This window comes from Manis javanica, chromosome 5 (assembly GCF_040802235.1).
Source record: "Manis javanica isolate MJ-LG chromosome 5, MJ_LKY, whole genome shotgun sequence".
NCBI lineage: Eukaryota > Metazoa > Chordata > Mammalia > Pholidota > Manidae > Manis > Manis javanica.
The window spans coordinates 173,978,962-173,994,314 of NC_133160.1; the positions used below are offsets into that span (position 1 = coordinate 173,978,962).

The window sequence follows — 15,353 nt, forward strand, 5'->3', positions numbered from 1 at the left end:
CATCTTTGTGCCTCCATATATCCAGTTACCGCAGACCTGGCGATGCAGCTACAGCTGTGGGCTCATGGCAGGGTGTCTGGGTCCCCAGGCACTTCCGGGTGGGGCAGGAGAGAGAATGTTCTGGCTTATTTTTAAAGGAACACAACCCTCACCCTGTGCTGTCAGAGAAAGAGTCTGGTAGGAGCCAAGCAATAAACCCATCATGAGAGGTGAACGATGTGTGTCTTCTCAGCACGTTCAACCATCCACCCAGTAATCTGTCCTGTATCGAGAATTCAGGAGGGAGGTGGTGGCCGAGAAGGCAGGTGTTGTCACCTCCTTATGCAAAGAAAAATGAAACCAGACTCTTCCGGTCAAAGAACGTGTGTCTGATTGGTTTATTGGACTGAAATGAGGGCCTTTACCAACTGGGAATATGGTTGATGTTTTCCATAAACTGAACGAACTGAATCTATAGCTCCACATTGATGGAAATATACATACAGCATACAACAAGAGTATCTGATATTTTTGGCCGAAAGGTGTATTGGAATTAACAACATTTATAGTAAATATTTTGATAATGATAACAACCCAAAAGTAAAAATTTTAAGCCCATCCATAGAGCCTTACAGTCAAGGGAAATTAATTTCAATTTATATAAATGTCTTTGTTAGAGAAAATAACAATTGGAAAACAGTAAAATACTTTTAAGCCTAAAAATATATTCTATTAAATTAGAATATGGAAATTAGAAATGGAAATACAAAATCTCAGACAAAAAGAAACAACATAGAATGCTTGTCAGAGTTGTTCACCTATTTTTAAGCGGATGATCGCAGTTATCAAATCGCTGTGGGATCTAGCTACGACCGATTATATTTACAAGAGTGATGAGACGATCTTCTTTTAAAATGTCATTCACAATACATTGGAAATTACATTGCTTACAACTGTGTAAGTGTAGGATGAAACATTGAGTCAACTTAAAAATGCCCAAGGGAGTATGTCAGGGGGTTCCCAAACCCCCAGGTTTTTCTAAGGCTGATAAGTGAACATAAAAGTCTGGAGGTCACAGGTCAAAGGCTTGCTCTTCAATCACAGACCAGATCAGGACAGGCTCGTTTTCTACAAGTCCTTCCATGCAGAACTGTGATTCGAGCTTATTTGCTTTAAGGCACAGAGGTGATGTTTGCAGCTGGGCGAGTGTCAGAACGCATTCGCTGACACCTTCAGCCTGCTCTGGACGTGCCTGGCACACTGGCAGCCCCCGTGGACTACGGGCGGGCTGTTGCCTTGGGGCCAGCAGGCTGTCTGGCCAAGCCGGGGAGAAGGGCCACGCGTGGAGCTTATGGAGGCCCCAGCTCTTGCGGGCAGGGCTGGAGCCTCATCCCAGCTCTTCCTGCAGTGGAGGTGAGACGCTGATTTTTTTCCAAAGTGCCAATGTGCACATGCTGGGAAGGTCACCAGTAAAGGTCATACGCACCCCAAAAACCCATCTCTGCAGGAACACCAGCAGTCACAGATGGCAGTTACTACTGAGGGCTTGCCCACGGTGCCAGGTGCTGCCCATGGGCTTCTGTGGCTGATCCTCAAGCAGCATTAGGAGGGATCGGTGCTTGGAGCCCCGGGCAGCCCGCCACCAAGCAAGAGGAATACAAAGGAGCAGGGCCCATGGGTCCATGGGTGTGACTCGGAGTGATCTGACACGTGGCTCTTTACTCACAGCCCCTCCCTGGCCTCATTCTTCTCAACCGCAAAAATGGGTCATAAGAGCTACCTGACTGGACCTTCAGGCTCCAAATCCTTCCAGGCAGCGGTAGCTACTCTCCGCCTAGAGAGGTCTGCAACCACCAGGGAAGTCTGTACCTGAACTCAGAAGCCTGAAATCTCAATCTCGACGTTCAGATTAAGAGAACACCAGGGGACAGACCACCCTTATTTCTGTGGCTTTTTTGCTTGGCTCTGCCTGGAGCACTGTCTGGCATTTTTCATGCCTGGGGTGTCCCCAGCTGCTGCTTGGGGCCTGAGCAACCTTTCCTCTGAACCCCAAATACCAGCACAGCTGCACAAGGGCTGGCGGCCATTTGGACGATTCCCACGTGGCCTCTTCTGGACATTTATAGGGAGTGGGCAAGAGTGCATTCCCATAATCTGGGGGGTGGGGACTGTCCTGGAAGTCAGGGCACAGTGGTGGGGGGTGTGGAGGTGGAGCCCAGAAACCTGAGTCTGGCCCTGCAAAACCACTTACCTTGTCATTCAGGCAGCTGGCTAAACCTCTCTGAGCTTCATTTCCTCACTCAGCTGCCCAGCATTGGTCCAGGTCCAGGCAGCGCACTAAGCTGGTCCATAGGGACTCATAGATGAGTCAAAAAGGTGCTTCCCTCCAGTTTCATGGGAGAGGCAGCCAAGGAAACAGATAGGGACAAGCATGGGGATCCTTCTGCAGAGACAGGCAGTGTACCTGGGTATCAGGAGGACTTCCTGGAGGAGGTGACCTCTGGGTACCACTTCCTTTTCTGTAAATTGAGAGGATCATAATAACTAACATTTTTTATTTCAGAGTATAGTTTTATTTTAAACGATTTTATTCTAAGCGTAATACATGATCCTGGTGAACTTTTTTAAGAGAACAGAAAGGAAGGAATGAAAAGTCTCCTTGCTTGCTCATTCCCGGGGGGTCGGGGCCTGGGGGTGGGGGGGGCATGCGGAACCTAACTCCTGTCCCCAGTTTCTCATGTAGCCTTCCAGAAATACTCTATGTGTACAGAAACCTACATGCCAAAACATTAAAAGACCAGTAAGACTAATAATGGCTCCCACTTGTCGAGTGTTTATGAGGGGCCAGGCTCACTCTTTCACTTAATATCTCTTGGATATATTTCCAGGCCAATAATCAGTTTTTTAAGGTACTGGAGAAACCCAGTGCAGACTGGGGAAAAGGAATAAACACCTCCCACTGCCTTCGTCAGAACATGCCTGGCCCTGCCAACACCTCCCTTGGGTTACTGTTACCTTGGTTTTCAGATGGAGAAACTGAGGCTCAGAAAAGTGGGATTCCGAGGCCACAGTGTGACCAGAGGTAGTTCTGTGCCATGATTAACCGCACAGGGCCCTGGGGCCCATGGGAGGCCGCACTGTCCCCGAGCCCTGGTCCAGAGCTGGATTAAATATCACCCAGGTGGGCAGGAAGCAGGTGTTGAGAGCATTGGCTTAACCCCAAAGTGCAGGTCAAAGGGCAGCACCGCCCTCTGCCCCACAGGGCTCTGCATCAGCTGCGCTGAGCAGTGTCTCAGGATTCAGGCCTGCATTCCCCATGGCCACCCAGGTGCCTGCACAGGCGGGGCTCTGTCCCCAAGTATGTCATGTGGCAACCTCAACCCTGTGACTCCACCTCTGGAAACCAGGGTCCTGGTGGTAGGCACAAACCCTGACGAGTAAGGAGCCCTGCCGTGCGGCCTGCGGTCCCCCAGCCAGAGACTCATCGAGGCTATGTGACTGTCACAGGCTGTGTGACCATGAGCCTGGCAAGCCACTCACCTTTTTCTCTTTCCCTTTTTCTTTTAATGACGTGCAACTCATTATCACATTAACTGTTTTAAAGAGTATGACTCAGTGGCATTTAGCACTTTCACGGTGTTGTGCAATCATCACCTCTATGTAGTCCCAAACCTTTTCCAACACCCCCAAAGGAGACCCCACACCTTTTCAGCAGTTCTTCCCTACGCTCTCAGTCCCCCCAGCCCCCCGCAGCCACCAGCCTGCCTTTTGTCTGTACGGACTGGCCTATCCTGGACATCTCATAGCAGTGGCATCACACAGTATGTGGGCTTTGACAGCTGGCTCTTTCCACTTGGACCCGTGCCTGTGAGGGGTGTCCATGCCAGAGTGGGTGTCCATGGAATGAAGATTCCTTGTTGGGGATGGGTAATATTCCATGCTATGAATCTGCCACATTCTGCTGATCCATTCTTCCATCTACAGTCGTCAGAGCCATTCCCACTTTCGGGCTCCCATGAGTAGTGCTGTTCTGACACCAGCCTTTCCAGCCGTAGTCCCCTGCTTATGAAATGGGCACAATCAAGGTGCCCACCTCCTGGAGGTTTTGGGTGGACTAAATGAGCTATGGATGGAAAGCCCTTACCTTCCACGTGCAAGCTCGTCATTGCTCTCTCTGTTGGGTGCTTCCTGCACAACCTGACCTTTAGTGCACACTTCCTGTGTACCACTCTAACTCATAACATGCTTTAACCTGTTTTTGGCAATGCTTTTCATTCACGTGTTAACTCCTTTAACAACTTCCCCGGTAGGCAGTGCATAAGAGAAAACCTAGGCCCTGAGAGGTCAACTAAGGAGTTGCTGGTGGAGGGAAAATGTGGACTTAGCTGACCTGATCCTGAAGCCCAGGTTCCTGTGCCGCTGTGGGTCTGCACCGGCCGGGGCGGCTCACACAGCTGTGCAGCGGCGTCCATGGGCATTACCACTGGGCTAGTGACTGTGGGGGGCTTTCACTTTCCTTTTCCCCTGGACTTTCTCTGTTCTGCATTTCTGTAATTGTTTGTTTTTACAATGAACAGATAATGATTTTGTAATCAGAAAGAAATAGCAAATATGATTTTAAATCATAACATATTTGTTAACTGAAAAGAGCCAGACATAAAGGTCAGGTGCAGCCAGATCCCAACCAGCTCTGGAAGCTCACGGAGCCCTCGGCAGCTGTCCTCTAGCACATCCCCGAGGTTTGTTTCTGGAGAACGGGAGGGGGTGATTCTGTGATTTTTTACATGAAAGTGTGGTGGTATCTTTCTAGCCTTTCTAATTTTACTTTGAAAACATTTTATATTCAGAAAGAAAGTAATTCTAGAACAAAAGACAGACATTCCCAGCTGTGTTTCTGCCTTAGGCCTGGCCAGGTGGGTGAGTCAGATCCATGCAGGGGCCAGCGAGCTCCTGTGGAAGCTGTCAGAGACCCGTCATCTTGTCAGAGGAAGGGTCCTGCCTCTAGGGACATGCCCAGGGGTTGCTAGCCTGACACTGCCCTTTGTCACCCCATCTCCACCCCAGGGACACAAAGAGGGCACTCCAACCTTGTGCCCCGGCACAGTGCCTAGCACAGGGGCACCTCAGCCCTGGGCTTTCCCTGTATCCCGCCTCCCCACGCATCCCAGACACCTCTCTTTGCTTCTGCACTGCCTTCCACCTGGGGTTCCTTCATCCCTGGGGCACATTTTCCAAACCCTCACTATCCCTCAGGCACAATCAGTGGACCCAGCGTAGTGTTAAGAAGAGCCGCCATGGTTAGAAGGGGGCTCTTGTCCAGGGCTACAGTGGGCAAGCTTCCACAGCCCAGTCTCAGGCGGTCCTTGCCTCCTCCCCGTGGGGCAGGGTTGCCTGTCTGGATTGTGGCTGGGTACCTGGGTCAGGGCCTGGAACACAGAAGGCACTGAGCTCATGCTGAGTGGATGATACGGTACTATCTCTAGAACAGAGACATCTGAGGCCCATGGGGGTTGAGCAGCTTATCTGAAGTCACACAGCCAGGGGGCAGCAGGGCCGTGGAGAGCTGTGAGACTATACCAGGGCTCCTGCCCGCCACATGCGAGCGTTCCCCACTCTGCGTCCTGGTTTCCAGTGGGAGCTGGCCCCTGAGAGCTGCCCCCTGAGAGCTGCCGAGGGCTCTCTGTGAGGGGGCTTGGCAGCAGCCCATGGGCTCTGACACCACACAGCCAGAGTTCAAATCTCGGTTCTGCCAATTACTAGCAGTGTGACCTTGATCAAGCCTCCTGATGCGTCTGTGTCCTGGCTTCCTCGTCTGTGACACGGGTGCAACAATAGTGCATGACTGCAGGGCGGAGTGAACAGGGCCTGGTCCCGGGTATGCATGGGATCTGCCAATGAGAGGAAATGGAGCTCCTTAGGGGGTCCACTGAGCTGCTGGGAGGAGGCTGCTGGATGTGGGGCTGGGCAGAGGCAGCCAGGCGTCATCCCTGGCTTGGCGTGGCCACTGAGCCCATCAACCTGTCTGGACATCTCCTTAGGTCCCTCTCTCTCTGCCTGCCACACACCTCAGTCTGAGGCCCCATGTCCCATTTGCCCTGGCTTAAAGTGAACCCCCTTGCCTAGGAAGAGGAAAGTTGAGCCCCCGAGACAGGGCTGCGAACATTTGGTGTAGCGAGGGTGGCCAGAGAGATGGCAGTCCTGTGGACATAACACAGCACGGGCAAGCGGCTGGACTAACTCCATCTGGGGGAGCCCAGAAGCTTCCTGGAGGCAGTACCACTGCGGCAGGTGGTGCCCCCGGGGTGGGGGTTTGACAAGCCAAGCCGAGAGGAGGAAGATTCTCAGCCAAGGAAGGGGCGGACTGTGCAAGGGCAGCGAGGGTGCAAGACACTGCAGCTGACCCCACAGCCACCTCTGCTTGGGCAGGACACCCGGGCTGGCGGCCCCGCCCCGGCAGCACCAGCCAGAGAACAAGTCAGAAGGGCCGGCCCCTGGCAGCCTGGCACGCGAGCTCCGCTGGCACACACGGCCTGAGCAGAGGGGGGCGGGCAGGCTGGGCAGCTACGGGGGATGGGGCTGTCACTCCCACCCTGACATCTGGGCCACTCGGTGAGTCTGTAGGCCAGTCACAGCCCGGCTGCGGGGGGCGAAGGGCCGCCTCCCTGCCCGGCCCTGCCCGCCGTGTGCACTGTAGCCCTGTCCCCACCAGCGGTCCTGACGCAGCCCCTTCCCGGAGAGGCCCAGCCTCCCTCGGGCTGGATCCGCCCCTCCGCACGGGGCGGCAGTGCAGCGGCGCGGAGCCTCAGCTGCCCCCTGTACAAACATGGACAGTGCGTCCCTGGGCTGTGCACTGGGCTTCCCGGCCTCCGGGAAAGGCCACGGTCAGCCCAGGAGGGCAGAGCCCAGCTGGGGCAGCGCCAAAGCCAGCAGCAGCACCCTCTTGGGCCAAGGACAGGCCCCTCTCCGGGCTCCTGTTGCCGCCCGCGTCCCTGGCTGACCCCTGCCTCCCGCCCGCCCCCTCCCCCAGCTCCACTCACGCTGACACCTAACGTTCATGACCCCTCACCCGTGCGTGAACCCTTGCTGTGCACGGGGCTTCACCTACAAGCGGCTGTCGTCCTGTCACACCAGCACCGTCCAGCTGCGGCCGTGGGCGGGCCCTGTGCTGGCTCGGGGAGCTCGGCCTGCCCCGCAGAGACAGCCAGCCAGCCGCACTCAGCAGCCGCCACTGAAACGCAGGCACGGGGAGCGGGGCCTGGGGAGTTTACAGCAAGGCTTTCCTGAGGAGGCGGCCTTTGGTGGGGCCTTGGAGGGGCCCCGCGCCTGGGCTTCTGCCCCTCGTACCACCCAGGCTCTCCGCCAGCTCCCGGTGCCCAGCACACCCCGGGGTTTGGGACGGGCCCAGAGGAATAAATGTACATGGAATAAATGAATGAGTGAGTCAATGAAACGAGGTGGAGAATGTTTTATTATCTTTGTGTCAGACTCAGAATTCTTCTCGGAGAGAGAACTCAACGCTGGGAAGTTACTTGGATGAGATTCTTAGGGTGGTAATGAGTGTGTCAAAGAGCAGTTGGTGACTGAGTGGTGGGTAGTAGGCCTCCCGCAGGGAGCGAGTAGGCTCTCCCCAGCCGAGGCCGCCCCAGGGCAGGGAAGTCCTGACGGTCAGAGTCCAGCTTCAGGCCCTCCGCTGACTTCTCTCAGGCCCACCTGTGTGATGGGATGGTGGGATTGTGACTGCAGGGTGCCTGGGGCTCTGTGGGGTGGCAGGGCTTAGTGGATAGCTGGGAGTTGCCAGTCTGCACTCCCCGCTCTCTGGAGCCCCGTGTAGTTTGTGGGGAGACACCATGGAGATACTGAGCACGCAGCTCCCTGTTCACTTATGCTCCTGGGCACCCTGGTGCCAGCCACCCTGGCACCCTCTTTAATTGTCACGTCTGTCCTCACACACAGGTGCAGCTCTATTGCCTGGATACACTCATTGAGACCCCATAAAATGGGGTGATAGGGAGCCGTGTCAGAGATGAGGGGAGAAGTCTTCCCAGAGGCCTCCTGACACACACGGGTTCGCAGGAGGGAAGGCGGAGCTCCGGGGACAGCTGGGCTGCATCTGCCAGGAAAGCCTGGCAAGGCCTGCGCCAGCTTCTCAGAGGGGAGAAAAAGGAGGGAGAGACAGAGGGGGAGATGGGAACTGAAAGGCGCAACAGAAGGGTCGGGAACAGAAAGACAGGGAGTCCAGGAGGGCGTGAAGGAGGAGGGCAGTGGGACAGGAGGGCAGGGAGGGGGAATCTTGAGAGGCAGCCTGAACAGAGCAGCTCTGGTCTGGACATGGGGGCCCCTGGGCCTGGGCAGCCCTGCCAAAGCCCACCAAAGGCGGCTAGGAGGTCTACCCACCGTCCCCTCCTCCCTGTTCCCAGCAGGAGCACACGCTCTCTTCCTGGGCAAGCACACATGTGCCCACTGACACCACCACACACACAGAGGCTCACACACACCCACACACTCAGCATCACCAGCCAACACACGCAACTGCACAAGTGCCCACTCCCATGTTTGGCTGCATGCACACGTGGTCAGCATAACCCAGGAGCTCTCAGGCTGCTGGGAGGCCAGGAGAGACCCAGGAACTCGGGGTCACACCTAGAACCTTGTTCCCCATGCTGCGTGTGCCCTGGCCCATAAATTCCCCCCAAAGGGCCTGGTGCTCCTGGAGCCGTGAGGGGCAGACTTTTCACTCCAGAAGCCCCACACCCCTGCTTCAGAGCTGATCCTGCCCACCCTGCATTCCTTCCACAGCTCCGACAGCAGCTGGGTGCTGCCCCTTGGGCATCCACTGTAAGTGGTTCTATATTGTGGGCCCACTTCCCCCTGCCCTCAGCCCAAGTTGGGGGCAGAAGGTTAGGACTGGGGTGACTCCAGGCAACCAGCGGGGGCTCAGGATATCCTGCCTTGAGAGGTGACCTCTGTGCAAAGGGATCTGTAACAGTCACAGCACCCATGGGAGCAGAACGAATCCATGATGCACAGGTACAGCAGTGGGTTCCCGCTGAGAATGGCCCTGTGCTGAGATGATCACAAAATAATACAAGGCTGTCAGTTTTATACACTCACAAACTTTTTTTCCCTGCAGTTACCTTTTTAATTGAAATTTTTTAGATATAATTCATAAAACATAAATTTGTCATTTTGAAGTATATAATTCAGTGGCTTTTAGTATATTTGTAATATATATAATATACATTGAACAAGCATCACCACTAATTCTAAAACATTTTCATCACCCTCAAAAGGACCCTTGTGCCCATTAGCAGTCACTCCAAATTCCTCCCTCCTCACAGCCTCTCCTCTGGCAACCACCAATCTATTTTCTGTTTCTATTGATTTGTCTATTTTGGACATTTTATATAAATGGAATCATTCAATATGTGGTCACTGGCATCTGGATTCTTTCAATTAGCATCATGTTTTTGAGGTTCATTCACATCATAGTATGTATCAGTACTTCATCCCTTTTTACAGCTGAATAATATCCCACCGTATGGAGAGGTCACATCCATTCACCATTCCTCCTCCATGACTCTGTAGAGGGTCAAATGTTTAAGACACACTGTTTACAAAGTACTTTTGCAAACAGTATGCAGTTAACAAGTACCCTCTCTTGTCATTTTCCTTATTAAGAAATGAAGTCTTTCTTATGTTTAAATATTTTTTCTTTGAAGAAACTGGTGAGTCTAGATGAAGGTTCTTAGTGAAATGTTCTTGTTGGGGAAGAACAGAGTTAGCAGCTCTAACCTGACACCAAAACTTTTCTACTCTCTTTGCCTGGGAATCACAGGGCTGATGAGCTGGCAGAACGTGTTCAGATTTGATGTTGTTGATAACGTGAGGCAGGTGCCTTCCCCTTTTCTTAAGGTTTCATTAGAGTTTATTGTCACAGTGTTTTCAGAAACCTGCATCCAGGTAGAAAGACCAGATTCCCAGCCTGCGGGAACGGACATTCCTTGTGACCTCTTCCCCACCCCGGGGGCAGCTCTGGGCAGGCAAGGGGATGGGAGTAGGACGGCACTTACAGCCACTGAGTCACCAGGTGTGGGCAGGTCAGGCCTGCTGGTTTCACCTGGGTGCCTTGCTCCCTGCTGTCAACTCAGAATAACAAGAACGGACAGTTGTCCACTGCATTCTGTTGTTCCCAGTAAGCTTAGGTTTCAGCCACCTAGAAATGGGCTTGGGGTGGGTTGGTGGGAAAGAGATAAGGAAAAGTGACTCCATTCAATGTGTTAAAATTACATGTACGTGGAGGTTATTGTAACAGTAATACAAAAAAGCAAATAAAAAATTTTAAAGTAGGAAAAGAAAGAAAATCACCTATAATCTCACCAAAACACACTCACTTGCATTTTGATGAACTTTTGATTTACCTAAATATTAAAAAAAATAAAATAAAACACTTTTTTCTGATTACATTAGTTGTACAGCTTCATTGTAGTAAAGATGTAAAGGAAAAGATAAAGGGGGAAAGCAAAATGACTCATTATACCACAGCCTAAAAGCAGTAATGTATTGGTGCATTTCCTTCCAGTCTTTTTTTTAAAGATATTGTATTTTTCATAATTGAATCATACACAATGCTGTAGCAATTTTCATACGCAGTATCAGTCTTTTGTACCTGAAATCATGACTGAATTTTTCCAAGCTGTTAAAAAAATATTTGAAAACATTTTAATGCTGTCTAAGAGTTTAAACAAGTAGAAATAATTTTGCATCAGATCTTTCCAGTTATTGTATCTTTCACATCCGTTAAGTTACTATGCAACTTGACACAGCTCTCTTTGCTAATTGAAGTGTGCAAATGCATTCATCCAGTGGATAATTATAACTCACTTAGCCATTCCTCTCCTGATGGGCAGGTCTTTACTATTACAAATGATGCTTCAAAATACATTTTTGTAGGTCAAATACTTCCTCTGGATAGGTTCCTATATATGTGTGTACTGGGTAAAAGTATAAATAATGTTATGGTTCTATTTAAGTGTAATTTTGCAGAATTCATTTTCATACTTTTGCAGGTGTGAACTGACCAGAAATCTACATTATCTGACATAAAATGGGCAAATCAAGTACAATTTTATTAGACATATACATGTAAATAAATAAGTAAAACAATGGCAGCAGACAAACCGGGGGGCTTCATTTCTGCCAGACACAGTCTTAGAATCACAGGATCCCCACCAAGCCTTCTGGGAGCAGGAAAGCCCCATACAGGCAACGGAAGGAAACGGCAGCCAAGTGGACAAGAAGCCGAAGATCTGTGCCTGCAGGTGGGCAGGTGCACAGCCGCCAGGCCGCAGAGTCAGTATCCACAGCGGGCAAGTCCTCGGGAGCTGGGTCATCGGTGTGTCGGGGGGACCTCAGGAAAACTGGACTGCTGCCGACAAATCGAATATCTATTTTCATTTTGCACCCTTTCCCTGCATTTAAATAATCTTTTTCGAATGACGGGTTTTCATACATTTTCTTCCAGGTGTTTTTCTGTCTGTTATGAAAATGTGTTACTTGGTAATTAGGGACTAAATGTCATTTTTAAAATATTTTTTATGTTGGTAAAAAATCTGTTTATGTTATGGGACATAAAATTTACCACTTTAACCGTTTTTAAGTGTACACTTTGTGGTGTTAAGTACATTCATGATGTTGTGTGACCTTCACTGTTATCTATTTCCAGAACTTTTTCTCATCAGCCCAAACAGACTCTGTACCCATTGAACAATGATTCCCCAACCCCCCCCGCTTCTGACTGTGGCCTCTGTTCTACTTTCTCTCTCTATGAATTTGCCTAATCTAGGGACCTCATATGGGTGGAATCATGTAACATTGTCTTGCTTGTCTGGCTATTTCATTTAGCATAATGTTTTCAAGGTGCATCTATGTTGCAGCATGTGTTCGTTATTATGGCTCATTATTATGTGTTCATTATTCTGGTTCAGAAGTTCAGTATTAAGGCTGAGTAATATTACTTTGTATGGATATACCCTATTTTGTTTATCTATTCATCTGTCAATGCATGCTTGGGCTACTTCCATCTTTTGTCTGTTGTGGATAATGCTGAACATTGGTGTATAAGTATCTATTTGAGACCTGCCTTCAGTTCTTTTGGGTCTATACCTAGGAGTGGAGTCACTGGATCACCTTGTAACCTATGTTTAACTTTTCTGAGGAACTGCCAAACTGTTTTCCTCAGCAGCTGTATGACTAACTGCCATTTTTTTAAAAGCCGTCTTTAATATTGTTAAGCTGTTGAAACTACCCAGAGAGATCTACAGATTCAATGCAATTTCCATAAAAATCCCAATGACATTTTTTTTTTAGAAATAGAAAAATCCATCCTAAAATTAGTATAGGGCCTCAAGGGACCTTGAATAGAACAGTGTTGTAGGTCCTATATTTCCTTATTTGAAACTTACTACTAAACTACAGTTATCAAAACAGTGTGGTACTGACATAAAGACAAAATTCAGACCAATGGAACAGAACAGAAAGCCCAGAAATAAAACCTTACAAATACGGTCAAATGATTCTCAACAAGGGTGCCAAGACCATTCAATGGAGAAAGGACAGCCTTTTAAACAAATGGACTAGGAAAACTGGATGGCCACATGAGAAAGAATGAAGTTGGACCCTTATCTGACACTGGATACAAAAATTAGCTCCAAAAATTTATCCAAATACAAAAGCTAGAACCATAAAATGTATAGAAGAAAACATTGGGGGAAAGCTTGATGGCATTGGATTTGGTCATAATTTCTCAGATATGACACCAAAAGTACAGGCAAAAAGAAAAAAATAGATAAATTGCATTTCATCAACATTTAAAATGTTTGTGCATCAAAGGATGCTATCAACAGAGTGAAAAGGCAGCCCGTGGAATGGGAGAAAATATTTGTAAATCGTACATCTAGGAAGAGATTAATATTTAGAATATACAGAGAACTACAACTCAGTGGTAACAAAAACAAACAATTTTATACTAAAATGGGCAAGAGGCTCGAATTGGTGTTGGTTGGACTGACCTTTGGGTCCTACCCGGTTCCGAGCACCCTAGCTTTCCTCAGTGACTCACACCTCTCCACAGAGGAGGCAGCTGGTGGGGAAGGATGCCAAGACTTCTCCGACAGGCTGAGAGTAGCTTGCTTCTCAGGCGATGGGCTGGAGGCTTTGAAGGAGAAATAAGAGCCCCCAGGGTGCCTTCCCATATGGCCTGGACCAGCTCAGGCTCCAGGCTCTCCTGGGGGGCTCCCACCATCTGCCCACCCTCAACTGTGTAAATGGCTGGGTCACCCTGTCTGGCACTGCCAACCCTAGAACATGAGCAGGCCTCCTCAGAGCAGGTGGTTGTCTTGGCTGTCCCCAGCGCAGTGGATCAACTTCCTGGGGTGCCATCTTCCACGAGGAGCCACTAGACCAGATGGGGACTCTTGATCCCCAAAGTCAGGGCAAAGGAGAAGCAGCTCTTTGGAGGTGGGAGAGACATGGGGTCCTTTGTGAAGTCCCTCCGGTCCCCAGCAAGTCAGGTTTAGGAAGAGGGGGTACTTATTTCTCAGGTTTGATGTCAGGAAATTAATAGGTGGTTGTGGAGAGATGGCTTAGGAGGGTGAGTTCTAGGAGTGGCCCAGTGGAAGGACAGCAGCCAGAGGTGTGACAATGACAGACATAGTAACCCTGTAGGCGACTGGCTGGCAGGGCTGCGCCTGGCACCCTTGTGGAGTTCCTGATGCCCTCCTCCCAGCCCTGCAGAGAGGCCCCATGACTACCCGCAGCAAAGCGGCCCTCCCACCCTGCCTCACTTTCTCTGCACTCCTGCCACGCCTTGTGCCCACCCTGCATTGACCTCCTCTCCATGTCCTTCACTAGAACAACAGGTCCTCTGGGCAGCCCCCTGCTCTGGTCTTGACTCTGTCCTCGGTGCCAGCAGTAGGACCTGGCACATAGTAAGTACCCAGGAAACACCTATCTGAGAAATGAATGCATTCTATGGGCAGAAGTTTGCTTTAAACAGTTTGTCAAAGCGCCCATGTAACTTCCCCAACAGCACACAGCCAGAGAGAGGCAGGGCCGCGATTCGAACCAGGCGCCCCTACAGGGGCGGGGGCTTCTCGCGCCAGGACACCCAGAGCCTGCTGCTCAGAGTAGGAGGTGTTTGTAGAGCCTCTCTCCCCTCGCGTGGGCTCCCGGGAGCGGGCTCTGCAGTGCCCTTGTCACTGCCCTGAGGGTGACAGCTCCCTCCTCTCTCTTGCTGGGGACTTACTCCTCCTTTAAGTCCTGGCTTGAGGGGCACCTCGTTCAGGAGGCTCTTGCTGACCTGTCTGCCCAAGCCGAGGATCCCCTTCCACCTCTAGACAACCCTAGCATCTTGTGGTCGCTCCTATGAGTGAGTCCATCATGCAGAGCCCTAAGGACAACGGAACGGCTTTGGGGGCACACCTGTCCGGGTTTGAATCTGGACTGGCTAGTGGCAGGCTGTGAGACAGATCCTGGGCCTGCCGCTTCACCCCTCAGAAGGAAAAGTGGCTCTTTCGCCTGGACAAAGGAGACACGAGCACCTACCCTGCCATGGCCGCCACAATACAGCACCACAGACCCGGAGGCTTAAACAGCAGACATTTACTGGCTCACAGGCTGGAGGACAGAAGCCCAGGATTGAGGTGTCGGCAGACTGCTCCCCTCTGGGGCCTCTCTCCCTGCTGTGCAGGGGGCGGTCTTCCCCCTGAGGTCTCACATGGTTGTCCCTGTGCGTGTGTCTGTGTCCTCTTCTCCTCTCACAAGGACACCAGTGTGACTGGATCAGGTCCCATCTATATGACTTAATTTTAACTTGATGACTTGTTTAAAGACCCCATCTCCAAATACAGCCACATTCTGTGAGGGGACTGGTTAGGGCTTCCACATACAGATTTTGGGGAAATGACTTAAGCCCACAGTGCTGCCCCTCATCTGACATTTGAATTCTTGTTATAATGCCTCTGGCAAAGGCCGCCCAGCCTTGGCTCGCACCTCTGTGACAGGGCACTCTCTACTCCCCATGGCTTTCACTGCGGACCAGGACTTCCAGTAGGTGGCTGCTGTCCTTCAGAGCAGCCCCACAGGACAGGCTGAATCCCTTTGTCCCTCAAGAAGTGGAGGAGGCTACTTTGCAATACTGAGCAATTCAAAACAGGTTGGTTACTCCCTAAACAGAAAGAGAGCTTGCTTGTTTTGGAAGACTAATTCAAAGGCAGATTCCTGCTGGTGGAGTTATCTGTGTTTTGTTATCTGCCTTGAGCAGAAATGGCTTTGGAACACCCCACAGCGTGGACGCCTTATTTGCCCAGATAAATGTC

The 15,353-nt window shown here is 50.8% G+C and overlaps 1 long non-coding RNA gene across 1 annotated transcript; it reads right to left on the reverse strand.

Annotated features, from left to right (window-relative positions):
- Nucleotides 1–11,050: 11,050 nt before the first annotated feature.
- On the reverse strand, nt 11,051–14,686 carry LOC118974137 (uncharacterized). The gene is made up of 3 exons (XR_005063743.2): nt 14,581–14,686; nt 13,047–13,189; nt 11,051–11,404 (listed from the first exon to the last, which is right to left on the reverse strand). It is a non-coding gene; the product is annotated as an uncharacterized lncRNA (long non-coding RNA).
- Nucleotides 14,687–15,353: the final 667 nt, after the last annotated feature.